The sequence below is a fragment of the Puntigrus tetrazona genome, chromosome 12, assembly GCF_018831695.1.
Source record: "Puntigrus tetrazona isolate hp1 chromosome 12, ASM1883169v1, whole genome shotgun sequence".
Taxonomy (NCBI): Eukaryota; Metazoa; Chordata; class Actinopteri; order Cypriniformes; family Cyprinidae; genus Puntigrus; species Puntigrus tetrazona.
This window is the reverse complement of record NC_056710.1, coordinates 4,032,455-4,055,385: the sequence shown is the minus strand read 5'-3', so window position 1 is coordinate 4,055,385 and position 22,931 is coordinate 4,032,455. Positions and strand designations below refer to the sequence as shown.

At 51.1% G+C, this 22,931-nt stretch overlaps 18 non-coding genes across 18 annotated transcripts; all 18 read left to right on the top strand.

Annotated features, from left to right (window-relative positions):
• Positions 1-455: 455 nt before the first annotated feature.
• Positions 456-534, top strand: trnal-aag. The gene has a single exon. It is a non-coding gene; the product is annotated as a tRNA-Leu (tRNA).
• Positions 535-617: 83 nt separating this feature from the next.
• On the top strand, positions 618-697 carry trnal-uag. The gene has a single exon. It is a non-coding gene; the product is annotated as a tRNA-Leu (tRNA).
• A 911-nt stretch (positions 698-1,608) lies between these two features.
• trnal-aag lies at positions 1,609-1,688 on the top strand. Its single transcript has one exon. It is a non-coding gene; the product is annotated as a tRNA-Leu (tRNA).
• Positions 1,689-1,770: 82 nt separating this feature from the next.
• trnal-uag lies at positions 1,771-1,850 on the top strand. The gene has a single exon. It is a non-coding gene; the product is annotated as a tRNA-Leu (tRNA).
• Positions 1,851-3,916: 2,066 nt separating this feature from the next.
• trnal-aag lies at positions 3,917-3,996 on the top strand. The gene has a single exon. It is a non-coding gene; the product is annotated as a tRNA-Leu (tRNA).
• Positions 3,997-4,081: 85 nt separating this feature from the next.
• On the top strand, positions 4,082-4,161 carry trnal-uag. The gene has a single exon. It is a non-coding gene; the product is annotated as a tRNA-Leu (tRNA).
• A 913-nt stretch (positions 4,162-5,074) lies between these two features.
• Positions 5,075-5,155, top strand: trnal-aag. The gene has a single exon. It is a non-coding gene; the product is annotated as a tRNA-Leu (tRNA).
• Positions 5,156-5,236: 81 nt separating this feature from the next.
• On the top strand, positions 5,237-5,315 carry trnal-uag. The gene has a single exon. It is a non-coding gene; the product is annotated as a tRNA-Leu (tRNA).
• A 1,078-nt stretch (positions 5,316-6,393) lies between these two features.
• trnal-uag lies at positions 6,394-6,474 on the top strand. The gene has a single exon. It is a non-coding gene; the product is annotated as a tRNA-Leu (tRNA).
• A 1,071-nt stretch (positions 6,475-7,545) lies between these two features.
• On the top strand, positions 7,546-7,625 carry trnal-uag. Its single transcript has one exon. It is a non-coding gene; the product is annotated as a tRNA-Leu (tRNA).
• Positions 7,626-8,543: 918 nt separating this feature from the next.
• trnal-aag lies at positions 8,544-8,623 on the top strand. Its single transcript has one exon. It is a non-coding gene; the product is annotated as a tRNA-Leu (tRNA).
• An 85-nt stretch (positions 8,624-8,708) lies between these two features.
• Positions 8,709-8,790, top strand: trnal-uag. Its single transcript has one exon. It is a non-coding gene; the product is annotated as a tRNA-Leu (tRNA).
• A 2,234-nt stretch (positions 8,791-11,024) lies between these two features.
• trnal-uag lies at positions 11,025-11,103 on the top strand. Its single transcript has one exon. It is a non-coding gene; the product is annotated as a tRNA-Leu (tRNA).
• Positions 11,104-12,014: 911 nt separating this feature from the next.
• Positions 12,015-12,094, top strand: trnal-aag. The gene has a single exon. It is a non-coding gene; the product is annotated as a tRNA-Leu (tRNA).
• Positions 12,095-12,179: 85 nt separating this feature from the next.
• On the top strand, positions 12,180-12,260 carry trnal-uag. The gene has a single exon. It is a non-coding gene; the product is annotated as a tRNA-Leu (tRNA).
• Positions 12,261-13,338: 1,078 nt separating this feature from the next.
• Positions 13,339-13,418, top strand: trnal-uag. Its single transcript has one exon. It is a non-coding gene; the product is annotated as a tRNA-Leu (tRNA).
• Positions 13,419-15,661: 2,243 nt separating this feature from the next.
• Positions 15,662-15,741, top strand: trnal-uag. The gene has a single exon. It is a non-coding gene; the product is annotated as a tRNA-Leu (tRNA).
• Positions 15,742-22,501: 6,760 nt separating this feature from the next.
• trnal-uag lies at positions 22,502-22,582 on the top strand. The gene has a single exon. It is a non-coding gene; the product is annotated as a tRNA-Leu (tRNA).
• The last annotated feature ends 349 nt before the right edge of the window (positions 22,583-22,931 follow it).

Below are 22,931 nucleotides of genomic sequence, written 5' to 3'. Positions count from 1 at the left end.
GAAAGTTTTTGGTTGAAAACAAACAATTTTGAGTTTCAGGGCAACACAGCTGACTGCCTTTTGTGGACAGACCCTAAGGTCTTGATTAGCCCATTCAGGTGTGTTTGATCAGGTTAAGATCTGCACTCCACATGCGAGAGGGAAAAGACTTGGCTTTCCACGACCGCCAGGGACATACCAGATGTCTCATCCTCTACCTCCAGCGCCTCTACCAGTGGAGCACCCACCCAAAGACCCTGCCAGATGTCTTTTCCTCTACCTCCAGCGCCTCTACCAGTGGAGCACCTACCCAAAGACACTGGATTAAGGGTCCAGTCTCTTCGGGTGCGTGCAGAGCAGGCTCTGGAAGGCTCTTGTGTCAGGCTCTTGACACACATCCAGGTGCATTTGAACAAAAACTATCTGCACTGTAACTAGATGCGAAAAAAATCAGCCCAAGTAAGTCGGCTTTGTGGGGTAGCGTGGCCGAGCGGTCTAAGGCGCTGGATTAAGGCTCCAGTCTCTTCGGGCGTGGTTCGAATCCCACCGCTGCCAGTGCGCTCTGTTTTTTTTCAAGACTCTTATGGCCGAGCCGAGAGTGAGAGTGCAAAAAGCGCCCACGGTGGGCAGTTGCGTGGGGTAGCGTGGCCGAGTGGTCTAAGGCGCTGGATTTAGGCTCCAGTCTCTCAGGGGCGTGGTTCGAATCCCACCGCTGCCAGCAATGGTTTAGCCAAGCAAGGCTGCATGTGCACTCAGTGATGTTGTGACAGACCCTACGAAACCGCTGCTAAAGTGTCCTTGATCCGATCTGCCGGCAGTTTTTACTTTAAACAAGTAAAACCAAGAGGTGTGCTTGAGGCAAGGTCGCATATGTGAACTTCCGAAAATGTTGGAGTGTGTAGCACCTACCCACTGGGAAGCGTGGCTGCCGATGTAAAGCGCTAAGGCTCCGGTTTCTACGGGGCATGCCAGAGCGGGTTGTGGCTCTTGTGGTTGCTGTGCCTGAACAAAGTCTGCCGCTTTTGCTTTCCTTAGCCTGCTCCTTTCCAACAGAGGCACCCTGTTGAACCAACATCAATTTTTCACTGCAAAAGCTGAAAAATAACTGGAATAAAAACAATAGCTAAAGGCAATAAATCGTCCCAAAAATGGAAACAGCCAAGGCCAGTCACTGAAAGTTTTTGGTTGAAAACAAACAATTTTGAGTTTCAGGGCAACACAGCTGACTGCCTTTTGTGGACAGACCCTAAGGTCTTGATTAGCCCATTCAGGTGTGTTTGATCAGGTTAAGATCTGCACTCCACATGCGAGAGGGAAAAGACTTGGCTTTCCACGACCGCCAGGGACATACCAGATGTCTCATCCTCTACCTCCAGCGCCTCTACCAGTGGAGCACCTACCCAAAGACCCTGCCAGATGTCTTTTCCTCTACCTCCAGCGCCTCTACCAGTGGAGCACCTACCCAAAGACACTGGATTAAGGGTCCAGTCTCTTCGGGTGCGTGCAGAGCAGGCTCTTGGAAGGCTCTTGTGTCAGGCTCTTGACACACATCCAGGTGCATTTGAACAAAAACTATCTGCACTGTAACTAGATGCGAAAAAAATCAGCCCAAGTAAGTCGGCTTTGTGGGGTAGCGTGGCCGAGCGGTCTAAGGCGCTGGATTAAGGCTCCAGTCTCTTCGGGGCGTGGTTCGAATCCCACCGCTGCCAGTGCATCTGTGTTTTTTCAAGACTCTTATGGCCGAGCCGAGAGTGAGAGTGCAAAAAGCGCCCACGGTGGGCAGTTGCGTGGGGTAGCGTGGCCGAGTGGTCTAAGGCGCTGGATTTAGGCTCCAGTCTCTCAGGGGCGTGGGTTCAATCCCACCGCTGCCAGCAATGGTTTAGCCAAGCAAGGCTGCATGTGCACTCAGTGATGTTGTGACAGACCCTACGAAACCGCGCTAAAGTGTCCTTGATCCGATCTGCCGGCAGTTTTTACTTTAAACAAGTAAAACCAAGAGGTGTGCTTGAGGCAAGGTCGCATATGTGAACTTCCGAAAATGTTGGAGTGTGTAGCACCTACCCACTGGGAAGCGTGGCTGCGATGTAAAGCGCTAAGGCTCCGGTTTCTACGGGGCATGCCAGAGCGGGTTGTGGCTCTTGTGGTTGCTGTGCCTGAACAAAGTCTGCCGCTTTTGCTTTCCTTAGCCTGCTCCTTTCCAACAGAGGCACCCTGTTGACCCGAACATCAATTTTTCACTGCAAAAGCTGAAAAAATAACTGGAATAAAAACAATAGCTAAAGGCAATAAATCGTCCCAAAAATTGGAAACAGCCAAGGCCACTCACTGAAAGTTTTTGGTTGAAAACAAACAATTTTGAGTTTCAGGGCAACACAGCTGACTGCCTTTTGTGGACAGACCCTAAGGTCTTGATTAGCCCATTCAGGTGTGTTTGATCAGGTTAAGATCTGCACTCCACATGCGAGAGGGAAAAAGACTTGGCTTTCCACGACCGCCAGGGACATACCAGATGTCTCATCCTCTACCTCCAGCGCCTCTACCAGTGGAGCACCTACCCAAAGACCCTGCCAGATGTCTTTTCCTCTACCTCCAGCAGCTCTACCAGTGGAGCACCTACCCAAAGACACTGGATTAAGGGTCCAGTCTCTTCGGGTGCGTGCCAGAGCAGGCTCTTGGAAGGCTCTTGTGTCAGGCTCTTGACACACATCCAGGTGCATTTGAACAAAAACTATCTGCACTCCGTAACTAGATGCGAAAAAATCAGCCCAAGTAAGTCGGCTTTGTGGGGTAGCGTGGCCGAGCGGTCTAAGGCGCTGGATTAAGGCTCCAGTCTCTTCGGGGCGTGGTTCAATCCCACCGCTGCCAGTGCATCTGTGTTTTTTCAAGACTCTATGGCCGAGCCGAGAGTGAGAGTGCAAAAAGCGCCCACGGTGGGCAGTTGCGTGGGGTAGCGTGGCCGAGTGGTCTAAGGCGCTGGATTTAGGCTCCAGTCTCTCAGGGGCGTGTTCGAATCCCACCGCTGCCAGCAATGGTTTAGCCAAGCAAGGCTGCATGTGCACTCAGTGATGTTGTGACAGACCCTACGAAACCGCTGCTAAAGTGTCCTTGATCCGATCTGCCGGCAGTTTTTACTTTAAACAAGTAAAACCAAGAGGTGTGCTTGAGGCAAGGTCGCATATGTGAACTTCCGAAAATGTTGGAGTGTGTAGCACCTACCCACTGGGAAGCGTGGCTGCCGATGTAAAGCGCTAAGGCCCGGTTTCTACGGGGCATGCCAGAGCGGGTTGTGGCTCTTGTGGTTGCTGTGCCTGAACAAAGTCTGCCGCTTTTGCTTTCCTTAGCCTGCTCCTTTCCAACAGAGGCACCCTGTTGAACCTGAACATCAATTTTTCACTGCAAAAGCTGAAAAATAACTGGAATAAAAACAATAGCTAAAGGCAATAAATCGTCCCAAAAATGGAAACAGCCAAGGCCAGTCACTGAAAGTTTTTGGTTGAAAACAAACAATTTTGAGTTTCAGGGCAACACAGCTGACTGCCTTTTGTGGACAGACCCTAAGGTCTTGATTAGCCCATTCAGGTGTGTTTGATCAGGTTAAGATCTGCACTCCACATGCGAGAGGGAAAAGACTTGGCTTTCCACGACCGCCAGGGACATACCAGATGTCTCATCCTCTACCTCCAGCGCCTCTACCAGTGGAGCACCTACCCAAAGACCCTGCCAGATGTCTTTTCCTCTACCTCCAGCGCCTCTACCAGTGGAGCACCTACCCAAAGACACTGGATTAAGGGTCCAGTCTCTTCGGGTGCGTGCAGAGCAGGCTCTTGGAAGGCTCTTGTGTCAGGCTCTTGACACACATCCAGGTGCATTTGAACAAAAACTATCTGCACTCCGTAACTAGATGCGAAAAATCAGCCCAAGTAAGTCGGCTTTGTGGGGTAGCGTGGCCGAGCGGTCTAAGGCGCTGGATTAAGGCTCCAGTCTCTTCGGGGCGTGGTTCGAATCCCACCGCTGCCAGTGCGCCTGTGTTTTTTTTTTCAAGACTCTATGGCCGAGCCGAGAGTGAGAGTGCAAAAAGCGCCCACGGTGGGCAGTTGCGTGGGGTAGCGTGGCCGAGTGGTCTAAGGCGCTGGATTTAGGCTCCAGTCTCTCAGGGGCGTGGTTCGAATCCCACCGCTGCCAGCAATGGTTTAGCCAAGCAAGGCTGCATGTGCACTCAGTGATGTTGTGACAGACCCTACGAAACCGCTGCTAAAGTGTCCTTGATCCGATCTGCCGGCAGTTTTTACTTTAAACAAGTAAAACCAAGAGGTGTGCTTGAGGCAAGGTCGCATATGTGAACTTCCGAAATGTTGGAGTGTGTAGCACCTACCCACTGGGAAGCGTGGCTGCCGCGATGTAAAGCGCTAAGGCTCCGGTTTCTACGGGGCATGCCAGAGCGGGTTGTGGCTCTTGTGGTTGCTGTGCCTGAACAAAGTCTGCCGCTTTTGCTTTCCTTAGCCTGCTCCTTTCCAACAGAGGCACCCTGTTGAACCTGGAACATCAATTTTTCACTGCAAAAGCTGAAAAATAACTGGAATAAAAAAAATAGCTAAAGGCAATAAATCGTCCCAAAAATGGAAACAGCCAAGGCCAGTCACTGAAAGTTTTTGGTTGAAAACAAACAATTTTGAGTTTCAGGGCAACACAGCTGACTGCCTTTTGTGGACAGACCCTAAGGTCTTGATTAGCCCATTCAGGTGTGTTTGATCAGGTTAAGATCTGCACTCCACATGCGAGAGGGAAAAGACTTGGCTTTCCACGACCGCCAGGGACATACCAGATGTCTCATCCTCTACCTCCAGCGCCTACCAGTGGAGCACCTACCCAAAGACCCTGCCAGATGTCTTTCCTCTACCTCCAGCGCCTCTACCAGTGGAGCACCTACCCAAAGACACTGGATTAAGGGTCCAGTCTCTTCGGTGCGTACAGAGCAGGCTCTTGGAAGGCTCTTGTGTCAGGCTCTTGACACACATCCAGGTGCATTTGAACAAAAACTATCTGCACTCCGTAACTAGATGCGAAAAAAATCAGCCCAAGTAAGTCGGCTTTGTGGGGTAGCGTGGCCGAGCGGTCTAAGGCGCTGGATTAAGGCTCCAGTCTCTTCGGGGCGTGGGTTCAAATCCCACCGCTGCCAGTGCGCCTGTGTTTTTTCAAGACTCTATGGCCGAGCCGAGAGTGAGAGTGCAAAAAGCGCCCACGGTGGGCAGTTGCGTGGGGTAGCGTGGCCGAGTGGTCTAAGGCGCTGGATTTAGGCTCCAGTCTCTCAGGGGCGGGTTCGAATCCCACCGCTGCCAGCAATGGTTTAGCCAAGCAAGGCTGCATGTGCACTCAGTGATGTTGTGACAGACCCTACGAAACCGCAAGTAAGTGTCCTTGATCCGATCTGCCGGCAGTTTTTACTTTAAACAAGTAAAACCAAGAGGTGTGCTTGAGGCAAGGTCGCATATGTGAACTTCCGAAAATGTTGGAGTGTGTAGCACCTACCCACTGGGAAGCGTGGCTGCCGGCATGTAAAGCGCTAAGGCCCGGTTTCTACGGGGCATGCCAGAGCGGGTTGTGGCTCTTGTGGTTGCTGTGCCTGAACAAAGTCTGCCGCTTTTGCTTTCCTTAGCCTGCTCCTTTCCAACAGAGGCACCCTGTTGAACCTGGAACATCAATTTTTCACTGCAAAAGCTGAAAAAAATAACTGGAATAAAAACAATAGCTAAAGGCAATAAATCGTCCCAAAAATGGAAACAGCCAAGGCCAGTCACTGAAAGTTTTTGGTTGAAAACAAACAATTTTGAGTTTCAGGGCAACACAGCTGACTGCCTTTTGTGGACAGACCCTAAGGTCTTGATTAGCCCATTCAGGTGTGTTTGATCAGGTTAAGATCTGCACTCCACATGCGAGAGGGAAAAGACTTGGCTTTCCACGACCGCCAGGGACATACCAGATGTCTCATCCTCTACCTCCAGCGCCTCTACCAGTGGAGCACCTACCCAAAGACCCTGCCAGATGTCTTTTCCTCTACCTCCAGCGCCTCTACCAGTGGAGCACCTACCCAAAGACACTGGATTAAGGGTCCAGTCTCTTCGGTGCGTGCCAGAGCAGGCTCTGGAAGGCTCTTGTGTCAGGCTCTTGACACACATCCAGGTGCATTTGAACAAAAACTATCTGCACTCCGTGAACTAGATGCGAAAAATCAGCCCAAGTAAGTCGGCTTTGTGGGGTAGCGTGGCCGAGCGGTCTAAGGCGCTGGATTAAGGCTCCAGTCTCTTCGGGGCGTGGTTCAATCCCACCGCTGCCAGTGCGCTGTGTTTTTTTTCAAGACTCTTATGGCCGAGCCGAGAGTGAGAGTGCAAAAAGCGCCCACGGTGGGCAGTTGCGTGGGGTAGCGTGGCCGAGTGGTCTAAGGCGCTGGATTTAGGCTCCAGTCTCTCAGGGGCGTGGGTTCGAATCCCACCGCTGCCAGCAATGGTTTAGCCAAGCAAGGCTGCATGTGCACTCAGTGATGTTGTGACAGACCCTACGAAACCGCTGTAAAGTGTCCTTGATCCGATCTGCCGGCAGTTTTTACTTTAAACAAGTAAAACCAAGAGGTGTGCTTGAGGCAAGGTCGCATATGTGAACTTCCGAAAATGTTGGAGTGTGTAGCACCTACCCACTGGGAAGCGTGGCTGCGATGTAAAGCGCTAAGGCTCCGGTTTCTACGGGGCATGCCAGAGCGGGTTGTGGCTCTTGTGGTTGCTGTGCCTGAACAAAGTCTGCCGCTTTTGCTTTCCTTAGCCTGCTCCTTTCCAACAGAGGCACCCTGTTGAACCCGAACATCAATTTTTCACTGCAAAAGCTGAAAAATAACTGGAATAAAAAAACAATAGCTAAAGGCAATAAATCGTCCCAAAAATGGAAACAGCCAAGGCCAGTCACTGAAAGTTTTTGGTTGAAAACAAACAATTTTGAGTTTCAGGGCAACACAGCTGACTGCCTTTTGTGGACAGACCCTAAGGTCTTGATTAGCCCATTCAGGTGTGTTTGATCAGGTTAAGATCTGCACTCCACATGCGAGAGGGAAAAGACTTGGCTTTCCACGACCGCCAGGGACATACCAGATGTCTCATCCTCTACCTCCAGCGCCTACCAGTGGAGCACCTACCCAAAGACCCTGCCAGATGTCTTTTCCTCTACCTCCAGCGCCTACCAGTGGAGCACCTACCCAAAGACACTGGATTAAGGGTCCAGTCTCTTCGGTGCGTGCCAGAGCAGGCTCTTGAAGGCTCTTGTGTCAGGCTCTTGACACACATCCAGGTGCATTTGAACAAAAACTATCTGCACTGTAACTAGATGCGAAAAAAATCAGCCCAAGTAAGTCGGCTTTGTGGGGTAGCGTGGGCCGAGCGGTCTAAGGCGCTGGATTAAGGCTCCAGTCTCTTCGGGGCGTGGTTCAATCCCACCGCTGCCAGTGCATCTGTTTTTTTTCAAGACTCTTATGGCCGAGCCGAGAGTGAGAGTGCAAAAAAGCGCCCACGGTGGGCAGTTGCGTGGGGTAGCGTGGCCGAGTGGTCTAAGGCGCTGGATTTAGGCTCCAGTCTCTCAGGGGCGTGGTTCGAATCCCACCGCTGCCAGCAATGGTTTAGCCAAGCAAGGCTGCATGTGCACTCAGTGATGTTGTGACAGACCCTACGAAACCGCTGCTAAAGTGTCCTTGATCCGATCTGCCGGCAGTTTTTACTTTAAACAAGTAAAACCAAGAGGTGTGCTTGAGGCAAGGTCGCATATGTGAACTTCCGAAAATGTTGGAGTGTGTAGCACCTACCCACTGGGAAGCGTGGCCAAGCGATGTAAAGCGCTAAGGCCCGGTTTCTACGGGGCATGCCAGAGCGGGTTGTGGCTCTTGTGGTTGCTGTGCCTGAACAAAGTCTGCCGCTTTGCTTTCCTTAGCCTGCTCCTTTCCAACAGAGGCACCCTGTTGAACCCGAACATCAATTTTTCACTGCAAAAGCTGAAAAAAATAACTGGAATAAAAAAACAATAGCTAAAGGCAATAAATCGTCCCAAAAAATGGAAACAGCCAAGGCCAGTCACTGAAAGTTTTTGGTTGAAAACAAACAATTTTGAGTTTCAGGGCAACACAGCTGACTGCCTTTTGTGGACAGACCCTAAGGTCTTGATTAGCCCATTCAGGTGTGTTTGATCAGGTTAAGATCTGCACTCCACATGCGAGAGGGAAAAGACTTGGCTTTCCACGACCGCCAGGGACATACCAGATGTCTCATCCTCTACCTCCAGCGCCTCTACCAGTGGAGCACCTACCCAAAGACCCTGCCAGATGTCTTTTCCTCTACCTCCAGCGCCTCTACCAGTGGAGCACCTACCCAAAGACACTGGATTAAGGGTCCAGTCTCTTCGGGTGCGTACAGAGCAGGCTCTGGAAGGCTCTGTGTCAGGCTCTTGACACACATCCAGGTGCATTTGAACAAAAACTATCTGCACTCCGTGAACTAGATGCGAAAAAAATCAGCCCAAGTAAGTCGGCTTTGTGGGGTAGCGTGGCCGAGCGGTCTAAGGCGCTGGATTAAGGCTCCAGTCTCTTCGGGGCGTGGTTCGAATCCCACCGCTGCCAGTGCATCTGTGTTTTTTTCGAAGACTCTTATGGCCGAGCCGAGAGTGAGAGTGCAAAAAAGCGCCCACGGTGGGCAGTTGCGTGGGGTAGCGTGGCCGAGTGGTCTAAGGCGCTGGATTTAGGCTCCAGTCTCTCAGGGGGCGTGGGTTCGAATCCCACCGCTGCCAGCAATGGTTTAGCCAAGCAAGGCTGCATGTGCACTCAGTGATGTTGTGACAGACCCTACGAAACCGCTAAGCAAAGTGTCCTTGATCCGATCTGCCGGCAGTTTTTACTTTAAACAAGTAAAACCAAGAGGTGTGCTTGAGGCAAGGTCGCATATGTGAACTTCCGAAAATGTTGGAGTGTGTAGCACCTACCCACTGGGAAGCGTGGCTGCCGATGTAAAGCGCTAAGGCTCCGGTCTCTACGGGGCATGCCAGAGCGGGTTGTGGCTCTTGTGGTTGCTGTGCCTGAACAAAGTCTGCCGCTTTTGCTTTCCTTAGCCTGCTCCTTTCCAACAGAGGCACCCTGTTGAACCTGAACATCAATTTTTCACTGCAAAAGCTGAAAAATAACTGGAATAAAAACAATAGCTAAAGGCAATAAATCGTCCCAAAAATGGAAACAGCCAAGGCCAGTCACTGAAAGTTTTTGGTTGAAAACAAACAATTTTGAGTTTCAGGGCAACACAGCTGACTGCCTTTTTGTGGACAGACCCTAAGGTCTTGATTAGCCCATTCAGGTGTGTTTGATCAGGTTAAGATCTGCACTCCACATGCGAGAGGGAAAAGACTTGGCTTTCCACGACCGCCAGGGACATACCAGATGTCTCATCCTCTACCTCCAGCGCCTCTACCAGTGGAGCACCTACCCAAAGACCCTGCCAGATGTCTTTTCCTCTACCTCCAGCGCCTCTACCAGTGGAGCACTCCACCCAAAGACACTGGATTAAGGGTCCAGTCTCTTCGGGTGCGTGCAGAGCAGGCTCTGGAAGGCTCTTGTGTCAGGCTCTTGACACACATCCAGGTGCATTTGAACAAAAACTATCTGCACTCCGTAACTAGATGCGAAAAAATCAGCCCAAGTAAGTCGGCTTTGTGGGGTAGCGTGGTCGAGCGGTCTAAGGCGCTGGATTAAGGCTCCAGTCTCTTCGGGGCGTGGTTCAATCCCACCGCTGCCAGTGCATCTGTGTTTTTTTTTCAAGACTCTATGGCCGAGCCGAGAGTGAGAGTGCAAAAAGCGCCACGGTGGGCAGTTGCGTGGGGTAGCGTGGGTCGAGTGGTCTAAGGCGCTGGATTTAGGCTCCAGTCTCTCAGGGGCGGGTTCGAATCCCACCGCTGCCAGCAATGGTTTAGCCAAGCAAGGCTGCATGTGCACTCAGTGATGTTGTGACAGACCCTACGAAACCGCTGCTAAAGTGTCCTTGATCCGATCTGCCGGCAGTTTTTACTTTAAACAAGTAAAACCAAGAGGTGTGCTTGAGGCAAGGTCGCATATGTGAACTTCCGAAAATGTTGGAGTGTGTAGCACCTACCCACTGGGAAGCGTGGCTGCGATGTAAAGCGCTAAGGCTCCGGTTTCTACGGGGCATGCCAGAGCGGGGTTGTGGCTCTGTGGTTGCTGTGCCTGAACAAAGTCTGCCGCTTTTGCTTTCCTTAGCCTGCTCCTTTCCAACAGAGGCACCCTGTTGAACCCGAACATCAATTTTTCACTGCAAAAGCTGAAAAAATAACTGGAATAAAAAAACAATAGCTAAAGGCAATAAATCGTCCCAAAAATGGAAACAGCCAAGGCCAGTCACTCAAAGTTTTTGGTTGAAAACAAACAATTTTGAGTTTCAGGGCAACACAGCTGACTGCCTTTGTGGACAGACCCTAAGGTCTTGATTAGCCCATTCAGGTGTGTTTGATCAGGTTAAGATCTGCACTCCACATGCGAGAGGGAAAAGACTTGGCTTTCCACGACCGCCAGGGACATACCAGATGTCTCATCCTCTACCTCCAGCGCCTACCAGTGGAGCACCTACCCAAAGACCCTGCCAGATGTCTTTTCCTCTACCTCCAGCGCCTACCAGTGGAGCACCTACCCAAAGACACTGGATTAAGGGTCCAGTCTCTTCGGTGCGTACAGAGCAGGCTCTTGGAAGGCTCTTGTGTCAGGCTCTTGACACACATCCAGGTGCATTTGAACAAAAACTATCTGCACTGTAACTAGATGCGAAAAAATCAGCCCAAGTAAGTCGGCTTTGTGGGGTAGCGTGGCCGAGCGGTCTAAAGGCGCTGGATTAAGGCCCAGTCTCTTCGGGCGTGGTTCGAATCCCACCGCTGCCAGTGCGCCTGTGTGTTTTTTTTTTTCAAGACTCTTATGGCCGAGCCGAGAGTGAGAGTGTAAAAAGCGCCCACGGTGGGCAGTTGCGTGGGGTAGCGTGGCCGAGTGGTCTAAGGCGCTGGATTTAGGCTCCAGTCTCTCAGGGGCGGGTTCGAATCCCACCGCTGCCAGCAATGGTTTAGCCAAGCAAGGCTGCATGTGCACTCAGTGATGTTGTGACAGACCCTACGAAACCGCTAAAAGTGTCCTTGATCCGATCTGCCGGCAGTTTTTACTTTAAACAAGTAAAACCAAGAGGTGTGCTTGAGGCAAGGTCGCATATGTGAACTTCCGAAATGTTGGAGTGTGTAGCACCTACCCACTGGGAAGCGTGGCTGCCGATGTAAAGCGCTAAGGCCCGGGTTTCTACGGGGCATGCCAGAGCGGGTTGTGGCTCTTGTGGTTGCTGTGCCTGAACAAAGTCTGCCGCTTTTGCTTTCCTTAGCCTGCTCCTTTCCAACAGAGGCACCCTGTTGAACCCGAACATCAATTTTTCACTGCAAAAGCTGAAAAATAACTGGAATAAAAAAACAATAGCTAAAGGCAATAAATCGTCCCAAAAATGGAAACAGCCAAGGCCAGTCACTGAAAGTTTTTGGTTGAAAACAAACAATTTTGAGTTTCAGGGCAACACAGCTGACTGCCTTTTGTGGACAGACCCTAAGGTCTTGATTAGCCCATTCAGGTGTGTTTGATCAGGTTAAGATCTGCACTCCACATGCGAGAGGGAAAAGACTTGGCTTTCCACGACCGCCAGGGACATACCAGATGTCTCATCCTCTACCTCCAGCGCCTCTACCAGTGGAGCACCTACCCAAAGACCCTGCCAGATGTCTTTTCCTCTACCTCCAGCGCCTCTACCAGTGGAGCACCCACCCAAAGACACTGGATTAAGGGTCCAGTCTCTTCGGTGCGTGCAGAGCAGGCTCTTGGAAGGCTCTTGTGTCAGGCTCTTGACACACATCCAGGTGCATTTGAACAAAACTATCTGCACTCCGTAACTAGATGCGAAAAAAATCAGCCCAAGTAAGTCGGCTTTAGGGGTAGCGTGGCCGAGCGGTCTAAGGCGCTGGATTAAGGCTCCAGTCTCTTCGGGGCGTGGTTCGAATCCCACCGCTGCCAGTGCATCTGTGTTTTTTTTTCAAGACTCTTATGGCCGAGCCGAGAGTGAGAGTGTAAAAAGCGCCCACGGTGGGCAGTTGCGTGGGGTAGCGTGGCCGAGTGGTCTAAGGCGCTGGATTTAGGCTCCAGTCTCTCAGGGGCGTGGGTTCGAATCCCACCGCTGCCAGCAATGGTTTAGCCAAGCAAGGCTGCATGTGCACTCAGTGATGTTGTGACAGACCCTACGAAACCGCTAGCAAGGTGTCCTTTGATCCGATCTGCCGGCAGTTTTACTTTAAACAAGTAAAACCAAGAGGTGTGCTTGAGGCAAGGTCGCATATGTGAACTTCCGAAAATGTTGGAGTGTGTAGCACCTACCCACTGGGAAGCGTGGCTGCTGGCGTAAAGCGCTAAGGCTCCGGTTTCTACGGGGCATGCCAGAGCGGGTTGTGGCTCTTGTGGTTGCTGTGCCTGAACAAAGTCTGCCGCTTTTGCTTTCCTTAGCCTGCTCCTTTCCAACAGAGGCACCCTGTTGAACTCGGAACATCAATTTTTCACTGCAAAAGCTGAAAAATAACTGGAATAAAAACAATAGCTAAAGGCAATAAATCGTCCCAAAAATGGAAACAGCCAAGGCCAGTCACTGAAAGTTTTTGGTTGAAAACAAACAATTTTGAGTTTCAGGGCAACACAGCTGACTGCCTTTGTGTGGACAGACCCTAAGGTCTTGATTAGCCCATTCAGGTGTGTTTGATCAGGTTAAGATCTGCACTCCACATGCGAGAGGGAAAAGACTTGGCTTTCCACGACCGCCAGGGACATACCAGATGTCTCATCCTCTACCTCCAGCGCTCTACCAGTGGAGCACCTACCCAAAGACCCTGCCAGATGTCTTTTCCTCTACCTCCAGCGCCTCTACCAGTGGAGCACCTACCCAAAGACACTGGATTAAGGGTCCAGTCTCTTCGGGTGCGTACAGAGCAGGCTCTGGAAGGCTCTTGTGTCAGGCTCTGACACACATCCAGGTGCATTTGAACAAAAACTATCTGCACTCCGTGAACTAGATGCGAAAAATCAGCCCAAGTAAGTCGGCTTTTGTGGGGTAGCGTGGCGAGCGGTCTAAGGCGCTGGATTAAGGCTCCAGTCTCTTCGGGGGCGTGGTTCAATCCCACCGCTGCCAGTGCTGCCTGTGTTTTTTTTTTCAAGACTTATGGCCGAGCCGAGAGTGAGAGTGCAAAAAGCGCCCACGGTGGGCAGTTGCGTGGGGTAGCGTGGCCGAGTGGTCTAAGGCGCTGGATTTAGGCTCCAGTCTCTCAGGGGCGTGGTTCGAATCCCACCGCTGCCAGCAATGGTTTAGCCAAGCAAGGCTGCATGTGCACTCAGTGATGTTGTGACAGACCCTACGAAACCGCTGCTAAAGTGTCCTTGATCCGATCTGCCGGCAGTTTTTACTTTAAACAAGTAAAACCAAGAGGTGTGCTTGAGGCAAGGTCGCATATGTGAACTTCCGAAAATGTTGGAGTGTGTAGCACCTACCCACTGGGAAGCGTGGCTGCCGATGTAAAGCGCTAAGGCCCGGTTTCTACGGGGCATGCCAGAGCGGGTTGTGGCTCTTGTGGTTGCTGTGCCTGAACAAAGTCTGCCGCTTTTTTTCCTTAGCCTGCCTGCTCCTTTCCAACAGAGGCACCCTGTTGAACCCGAACATCAATTTTTCACTGCAAAAGCTGAAAAATAACTGGAAAAAAAAACAATAGCTAAAGGCAATAAATCGTCCCAAAAATGGAAACAGCTAAGGCCAGTCACTGAAAGTTTTTGGTTGAAAACAAACAATTTTGAGTTTCAGGGCAACACAGCTGACTGCCTTTTGTGGACAGACCCTAAGGTCTTGATTAGCCCATTCAGGTGTGTTTGATCAGGTTAAGATCTGCACTCCACATGCGAGAGGGAAAAGACTTGGCTTTCCACGACCGCCAGGGACATACCAGATGTCTCATCCTCTACCTCCAGCGCCTCTACCAGTGGAGCACCTACCCAAAGACCCTGCCAGATGTCTTTTCCTCTACCTCCAGCGCCTCTACCAGTGGAGCACCTACCCAAAGACACTGGATTAAGGGTCCAGTCTCTTCGGGTGCGTACAGAGCAGGCTCTTGGAAGGCTCTTGTGTCAGGCTCTTGACACACATCCAGGTGCATTTGAACAAAAACTATCTGCACTCCGTAGAACTAGATGCGAAAAATCAGCCCAAGTAAGTCGGCTTTGTGGGGTAGCGTGGTCGAGCGGTCTAAGGCGCTGGATTAAGGCTCCAGTCTCTTCGGGGCGTGGTTCAATCCCACCGCTGCCAGTGCATGCCTGTTTTTTTCAAGACTCTATGGCCGAGCCGAGAGTGAGAGTGCAAAAAGCGCCCACGGTGGGCAGTTGCGTGGGGTAGCGTGGGCCGAGTGGTCTAAGGCGCTGGATTTAGGCTCCAGTCTCTCAGGGGCGTGGTTCAATCCCACCGCTGCCAGCAATGGTTTAGCCAAGCAAGGCTGCATGTGCACTCAGTGATGTTGTGACAGACCCTACGAAACCGCTACAGTAAAGTGTCCTTGATCCGATCTGCCGGCAGTTTTTACTTTAAACAAGTAAAACCAAGAGGTGTGCTTGAGGCAAGGTCGCATATGTGAACTTCCGAAAATGTTGGAGTGTGTAGCACCTACCCACTGGGAAGCGTGGCTGGCGATGTAAAGCGCTAAGGCCTCCGGTTTCTACGGGGCATGCCAGAGCGGGTTGTGGCTCTTGTGGTTGCTGTGCCTGAACAAAGTCTGCCGCTTTTGCTTTCCTTAGCCTGCTCCTTTCCAACAGAGGCACCCTGTTGAACCCGAACATCAATTTTTCACTGCAAAAGCTGAAAAATAACTGGAATAAAAAAACAATAGCTAAAGGCAATAAATCGTCCCAAAAATGGAAACAGCTAAGGCCAGTCACTGAAAGTTTTTGGTTGAAAACAAACAATTTTGAGTTTCAGGGCAACACAGCTGACTGCCTTTGTGGACAGACCCTAAGGTCTTGATTAGCCCATTCAGGTGTGTTTGATCAGGTTAAGATCTGCACTCCACATGCGAGAGGGAAAAAGACTTGGCTTTCCACGACCGCCAGGGACATACCAGATGTCTCATCCTCTACCTCCAGCGCCTCTACCAGTGGAGCACCTACCCAAAGACCCTGCCAGATGTCTTTTCCTCTACCTCCAGCGCCTACCAGTGGAGCACCTACCCAAAGACACTGGATTAAGGGTCCAGTCTCTTCGGGTGCGTGCCAGAGCAGGCTCTTGGAAGGCTCTTGTGTCAGGCTCTTGACACACATCCAGGTGCATTTGAACAAAAACTATCTGCACTGTGAACTAGATGCGAAAAAAATCAGCCCAAGTAAGTCGGCTTTGTGGGGTAGCGTGGTCGAAAGCGCCTAAGGCGCTGGATTAAGGCTCCAGTCTCTTCTCGGGCGTGGTTCGAATCCCACCGCTGCCAGTGCGCCTGTGTTTTTTTTTCAAGACTCTATGGCCGAGCCGAGAGTGAGAGTGTAAAAAAGCGCCCACGGTGGGCAGTTGCGTGGGGTAGCGTGGCCGAGTGGTCTAAGGCGCTGATTTAGGCTCCAGTCTCTCAGGGGCGTGGGTTCGAATCCCACCGCTGCCAGCAATGGTTTAGCCAAGCAAGGCTGCATGTGCACTCAGTGATGTTGTGACAGACCCTACGAAACCGCTGCGGCAAGGTGTCCTTGATCCGATCTGTCGCAGTTTTTACTTTAAACAAGTAAAACCAAGAGGTGTGCTTGAGGCAAGGTCGCATATGTGAACTTCCGAAAATGTTGGAGTGTGTAGCACCTACCCACTGGGAAGCGTGGCTGCCGGCGTAAAGCGCTAAGGCTCCGCTTTCTACGGGGCATGCCAGAGCGGGTTGTGGCTCTTGTGGTTGCTGTGCCTGAACAAAGTCTGCCGCTTTTGCTTTCCTTAGCCTGCTCCTTTCCAACAGAGGCACCCTGTTGAACCCGGGAACATCAATTTTTCACTGCAAAAGCTGAAAAATAACTGGAATAAAAAAACAATAGCTAAAGGCAATAAATCGCCCCAAAAATGGAAACAGCCAAGGCCAGTCACTGAAAGTTTTTGGTTGAAAACAAACAATTTTGAGTTTCAGGGCAACACAGCTGACTGCTTTTGTGGACAGACCCTAAGGTCTTGATTAGCCTATTCAGGTGTGTTTGATCAGGTTAAGATCTGCACTCCACATGCGAGAGGGAAAGACTTGGCTTTCCACGACCGCCAGGGACATACCAGATGTCTCATCCTCTACCTCCAGCGCCTCTACCAGTGGAGCACCTACCCAAAGACCCTGCCAGATGTCTTTTCCTCTACCTCCAGCGCCTCTACTACAGTGGAGCACCCACCCAAAGACACTGGATTAAGGGTCCAGTCTCTTTCGGGTGCGGTGCCAGAGCAGGCTCTGGAAGGCTCTGTGTCAGGCTCTTTGACACATCCAGGTGCATTTGAACAAAAACTATCTGCACTCCGTAACTAGATGCGAAAAATCAGCCCAAGTAAGTCGGCTTTGTGGGGTAGCGTGGCGAGCGGTCTGGCGCTGGATTAAGGCTCCAGTCTCTTCGGGGTGTGGCCTGAATCCCACCGCTGCCAGTGCGCCTGTGTTTTTTTTCAAGACTCTGGTGGCCGAGCCGAGAGTGAGAGTGTAAAAGCGCCACGGTGGGCAGTTGCGTGGGGGTAGCGTGGCCGAGTGGTCTAAGGCGCTGGATTTAGGCTCCAGTCTCTCAGGGGCGGGGTTCAATCCCACCGCTGCCAGCAATGGTTTAGCCAAGCAAGGCTGCATGTGCACTCAGTGATGTTGTGACAGACCCCACGAAACCGCTGCTAAGGTGTCCTTGATCCGATTCGTCGGGCAGTTTTTTACTTTAAACAAGTAAACCAAGAGGTGTGCTTTGGAGGCAAGGTCAGGCGCGTAAACTTCCTAAAATGTTGGAGGCAGCACCTACCCATCAAAGGCACCAAGCTGGCGCGAAAGCGCTAAGGTCTGGTCTCTTAGCCGGGGCATGCCAGAGTGGGAGTTAGCTCTGAAGTTGCTGTGCCTGAATAAAGTCTGTCATTATTTCCTTAGCCTGCTCCTTTCCAACAGAGGCACCCTGTTGAACCTGAACATCAATTTTCACTGCAAAAAGCTGAAAAAAAATAACTGGAATAAAAAAACAAGAAGCAAAGGCAAATAAATCATCCTAAAAATGTGAAATGTTGCGTCAGTCACTGAAAGTTTTGGTTGAAAACAAACAATTTTGAGTTTCAAGGCACACAGCTGACTGCCTTTGGTGGACAGACCCTGACTGTCTTGATTAGCCTCTTCAGGTGTGTGTTTGATCAGGTTAAGATCTGCACTCCACATGCGAGGAGGAAAGACTTGGCTCACGACCGCTTGTACATACTAGATGTCTCATCCTCTGGGCCTCCAGCGCCTACCAGTGGAGCACCTACCTGCAAAGACCCCGCCAGATGTCTTTCCTCTACCCAGCCGCTCTACTAGTGGAGTGACCTACCCAAAGACACTGGATTAAGGGGTCCAGTCTCTTCTGGGTGCGTGCCAGAGCAGGCTCTTGGAAGGCTCAGTTGTGGCCTGACACACATCCAGGTGCATTTGAACAAAACTATCTGCACTCGTAACTAGATGCAAAAAAATCCAGCCTGGCAAGCTGTGCTTTCGGCGGGTAGCGTACGAGCGGTCTAAGGCGCTGACAAGGCTCCAGTCTCTGGGGCGTGGTCGATCTCACCGCTACAGCGTTGGCTCTGTGTTTTTTCTCAAGACTCTTATGGCTGAGCCGAGAGGAGAGTGAAAAAGCGCCCACGGCAGTTGCGTGGGGGTAGCGGGGCTGAGTGGTCTAAGGCGCTGGATTTAGGCCCAGTCTCAGGGGCGGGTTCGAACCCACTGCTGCCAGCAATGGTTTAGGCTACGCAAGGCTGTATGTGCACTTCAGTGATGTTGTGACAGACTCACAAACCGCTATAAGGTGTCCTTTGATCTGGACCCATTGCAGTTTTTACTTTAAAACAAGTGAAAACCAAGAGGTGCCGGAGGAAGGTCGCATATGTGAACTCAAATGTTGAGGTAGCACTTACCTACTGGGAAGCGTGGCTGTTGGCAAAGCGCCTAAAGCCCGGGTCTCTACGGGGGCTGCCAGAGCGGTTGGGGGCTCTCAGGTTGCTGTGCCTGAACAAAGTCTGCCAGCTTATTTCTTAGCTCTGCTCCTTCCAACAGAGCACCTGCTGAACCTGAACATCAATTTTTCACTGCAGTGCTGGAAAAATAACTGGAATAAAAAAACAGAAGCAAAGGGCAACAACTGTCCCAAAAATGAAATGTTTTATGCCAGTCACTAAAAGTTTTTGGTTGAAAATAAACAATTTTGAGTTTTAGCAAATATTAGCTGACTGTCCTTTGTGGACAGACCCCAAGGTCTTGATTAGCCCATTCAGGTGTGTGTTTGATCAGAGCTAAGATCTGCACTCACATGCGAGAGGGAAAAGACTTGGCTTTACCTGATCGCCAGGACATACCAGATGTCTCTATCTCACTCCAGCGCCTACCAGTGGAGCACCTACCCAAAGACCCTGCCAGATGTCTTTTCTCTACTCCAGCGCTCTACCAGTGGAGCACTCCATCCGTGACACTGGATTAAGGGCCAGTCTCTTCGGGTGCGTACAGAGCAGGCTCTGAAGGCTCTGTGTCAGGCCTCTTGACACACATCCAGGTGCATTTGAACAAAAATCATCTGCACTCTAAATTGATGCGAAAAAAATCAGCCCATAAGTCGGGCTTTGTGGGGTAGCGTGGTCAGAAGCGGTTCCAAGGCGCTGATTAAGGCCCAGTCTCTCTTCGGGCGTGGTTCAATCCCACCGGGCTGCCAGTGCGCTCTGTGGAAAGCTTTTTCAAGACTTATGGCCGAGCCGAGAGTGAGAGTGCAAAGCCGCCTCACGGTGGGCAGTTGTGTAAGAAGCGTGTCGTAGTGGTTTCACATGCGCTGGATTTAGGTTCCAGTCTCTCAGGGGCGTGCAGGTTCGAATCCCACCGCCAGCAATGGTTTAGCCAAGCAGGCGCTGCATGCACTCAGTGATGTTGTGACAGACCTCAATACGAACCGCTAAGTAGCAATGTCCTTGTTCCGATCTGTCAAGTAAAGTTTACTTTAAACAAGTAAAACCAAGAGGTGTGCTTGCAGGTAAGGTCGCGATATGTGAACTTCCGAAAATGTTGGGAGTGTGTAGCACCTTACTCCACTGTAGAAGCGTGCCACGCATGGCGAAGCACAAGGCTCCGGTTTCTACGGGGCATGCCAGAGCCGGGTTGTGGCTCTTGTGGTTGCTGTGCCTGAACAAAGTCTGCCGCTTTTGTTTTCCTTAGCCTGCTCTTCCAACAGAGGCAACTCTGTTGAACTGGGAACATCAATTTTTCACTGCAAAAGCTGAAAAATAACTGGAATAAAAACAATAGCTAAAGGCAATAAATCGTCTCAAAAATGGAAACAGCCAAGGCTAGTCACTATAAAGTTTTTGGTTGAAAACAAAACAATTTTGAGTTTCAGGCAAACACAGTTGACTGGTTTTTGTGGACAGACCCTAAGGTCTTGATTAGCTCATTCAGTGTGTGTTTGATCAGGTTAAGATCTGCACTCCACATACGAGAGGGAAAAAGACTCTGGCTTTCCACTAATCGGGCCAGGGACATACCAGATGTCTCATCCTCTACCTCCCAGCGCTCTTACCAGTGGAACACCGCACTTCCAAAGACCCTGCCAGATGTCTTTTTCCTTCTACCTCCAGCGCACTACCAGTGGAGCACCTACCCAAAGACACTGGATTATGGGTCCAGTTCTAAAAGCGTACAGAGCAGGTTTTGGAAGGCTCTTGTGTCAGGCTCTGACACACATCCAGGTGCATTTGAACAAAAACTATCTGCACTGTGAACTCAGATGCGAAAAATCAGCCCAAGTAAGTCTGGCTTTGTGGGGTAGCGCGCGGGTTTAAATGGTTCAAGGCGCTGGATTAAGGCTCCAGTCTATTCGGGGCGTGGTTCAATCCCACCGCTGCCAGTCTGTTCGTGTTTTTTTTCAAGACTCTTATGGCCGAAAGCCGAGAGGAGAGTGTGTAAAAACGCGCCACGTGTGGGTGGCAGTTGTGTGTGGGTAGCGTGGGGTCGAAAGTGGTCTAAGGCGCTGGATTTAGGCTCCAGTTCCTCTGGGGGCGTGTTCAATCCCACCGGCTGCTGAGCGATGGCTTTAGCCAAGCAAGGCTGTAGCAGTGCACTCAGTGATGTTGTGACAGACCCCACGAACCGCAAGTAAAGTGTCCTTTGATCCGATTCGTCGTATTTACTAAACAAGTAAAACCAAGAGGTGTGCTTGAGGTGCGGTCGTGATATGAACTTCTGAAATGCTATGTGTAGCACCTACTCCACTGGGAAGTGCGGGCTAAGCGGCGTAAAGCCAAGGCCCGTTTCTACAGGCATGCCAGAGCCGGGCTGTGGCTCTTGTGGTTGCTGTGCCTGAACAAAGTCTGCTGCTTTGCTTTCTTAGCCTGCCTCTTTCAACAGAGGCACTTGGAATAAAAACAATAGCTAAAGGTACAATCGTCCCAAAAATGGAAATCAGCTGCGCCAAAGTCACCCAAAGTTTTGGTTGAAAACAAACAATTTTGAGTTTCAGGGCAACACAGCAAAATGCTCTCTTGTGGACAGACCCCAAGGTCTTGATTAGTTTATTCAGGTGTGTTTGATCAGGTTAAGATCTGCACCCACATGCGAGAGGGAAAAGACTTGGCTTTCCACGACCGCTGGTGACATACCAGATGTCCTCATCCCTCTACCTCCAGCGCCTACCAGTGGAGCACCTACCAAAGACCTCCTGCCAGATGTCTTTTCCTCTACCTCCAGCGCCTCTACTCAGTGGAGCACCTACCCAAAGACACTGGATTAAGGGTCCAGTCTCTTCGGTGCGTGCCAGAAAAGGCTCTGGAAGGCTCTGTGTCAGGCTCTGACACACATCCAGGTGCATTTGAACAAAAACTATCTGCACTGTGAATCAGATGCGAAAAATCAGCCCACATAAGTCGGCTTTGTGGGGTAGCGTGGTATGAAATGGTTCAAGGCGCTGGATTAAGGCTCCAGTCTCTTCGGGCGTGGTTCAAATCCCACCGCTGCCAGTGCATCCTGTGTTTTTCAAGACTTCATGGCCGAGCCGAGAGTGAGAGGCAAAAAGCGCCCACGGTGGGCAGTTGCGTGGGGTAGCGTGGGCCGAGTGGTCTAAGGCGCTGGATTTAGGCTCCAGTCTCTCAGGGGCGGGTTCAATCCCACCGCTGCCAGCGATGGTTTAGCCAAGCAAGGCTGCATGTGCACTCAGTGATGTTGTGACAGACCCTACGAAACTGCAAGTAAAGTGTCCTTGATCCGATCTGTCAGCATTTTTTACTTTAAACAAGTAAAACCAAGAGGTGTGCTTGAGGCAAGGTCGCATATGTGAACTTCCGAAAATGTTGGAGTGTGTAGCACCTACCCACTGGGAAGCGTGGCTGCCGGCGTAAAGCGCTAAGGCCCGGTTTCTACGGGGCATGCCAGAGCGGGTTGTGGCTCTGTGGTTGCTGTGCCTGAACAAAGTCTGCCGCTTTTGCTTTCTTAGCCTGCTCCTTTCCAACAGAGGCACCCTGGAATCAAAAAAAGCTGAAAAATAACAATAGCTAGCTAAAGGCAATAAATCGTCCCAAAAATGGAACCAGCTGAAGGCCAGTCACCAAAGTTTTTGGTTGAAAACAAACAATTTTGAGTTTCAGGGCAACACAGCTAAATGCCTTTGTGGACAGACCCTAAGGTCTTGATTAGCCTCATTCAGGTGTGTTTGATCAGGTTAAGATCTGCACTCCACATGCGAGAGGGAAAAAGACTTGGCTTTCCACGCACCGCCAGGGACATACCAGATGTCTCATCCTCTACCTCCAGCGCCTCTACCAGTGGAGCACCTACCCAAAGACCCTGCCAGATGTCTTTTCCTCTACCTCCAGCGCCTCTACCAGTGGAGCACTCCACCAAAGACACTGGATTAAGGGTCCAGTCTCTTCGGTGCGTGCAGAGCAGGCTCTTGGAAGGCTCTCTTGTCAGTCAGGCTCTTGACACACATCCAGGTGCATTTGAACAAAACTATCTGCACTGTGAACTAGATGCGAAAAAAATCAGCCCAAGTAAGTCGGCTTTGTGGGGTAGCGTCGGCCGAGCGGTTCAAGGCGCTGGATTAAGGCTCCAGTCTCTTCGGGCGTGGTTCGAATCCCACCGCTGCCAGTGCATCTGTGTTTTTTTTCAAGACTCTATGGCCGAGCCGAGAGTGAGAGTGTGTGCGCCACGGTGGGCAGTTGCGTGGGGTAGCGTGGCCGAGTGGTCTAAGGCGCTGGATTTAGGCTCCAGTCTCTCAGGGGCGTGGGTTCGAATCCCACCGCTGCCAGCAATGGTTTAGCCAAGCAAGGCTGCATGTGCACTCAGTGATGCTGTGACAGACCCTACGAAACTGCACAAGTGTCCTTGATCCGATCTGTCGGCAGTTTTTGACTTTAAACAAGTAAACCAAGAGGTGTGCTTGAGGCAAGGTCGCATATGTGAACTTCTCCAAAATGTTGGAGTGTGTAGCACCTACCCACCTGGGAAGCGTGGGCTGCCGCTAAAGCGCTAAGGCTCCGGTTTCTACGCCGGGGCATGCCAGAGCCGGTTATGGCTTTGGCATGCCAGAGCCTGGTTGTTTCTTTTGTGGTTGCTGTCCAACAGAGGCACCCTGTTGAACCTGGGAACATCAATTT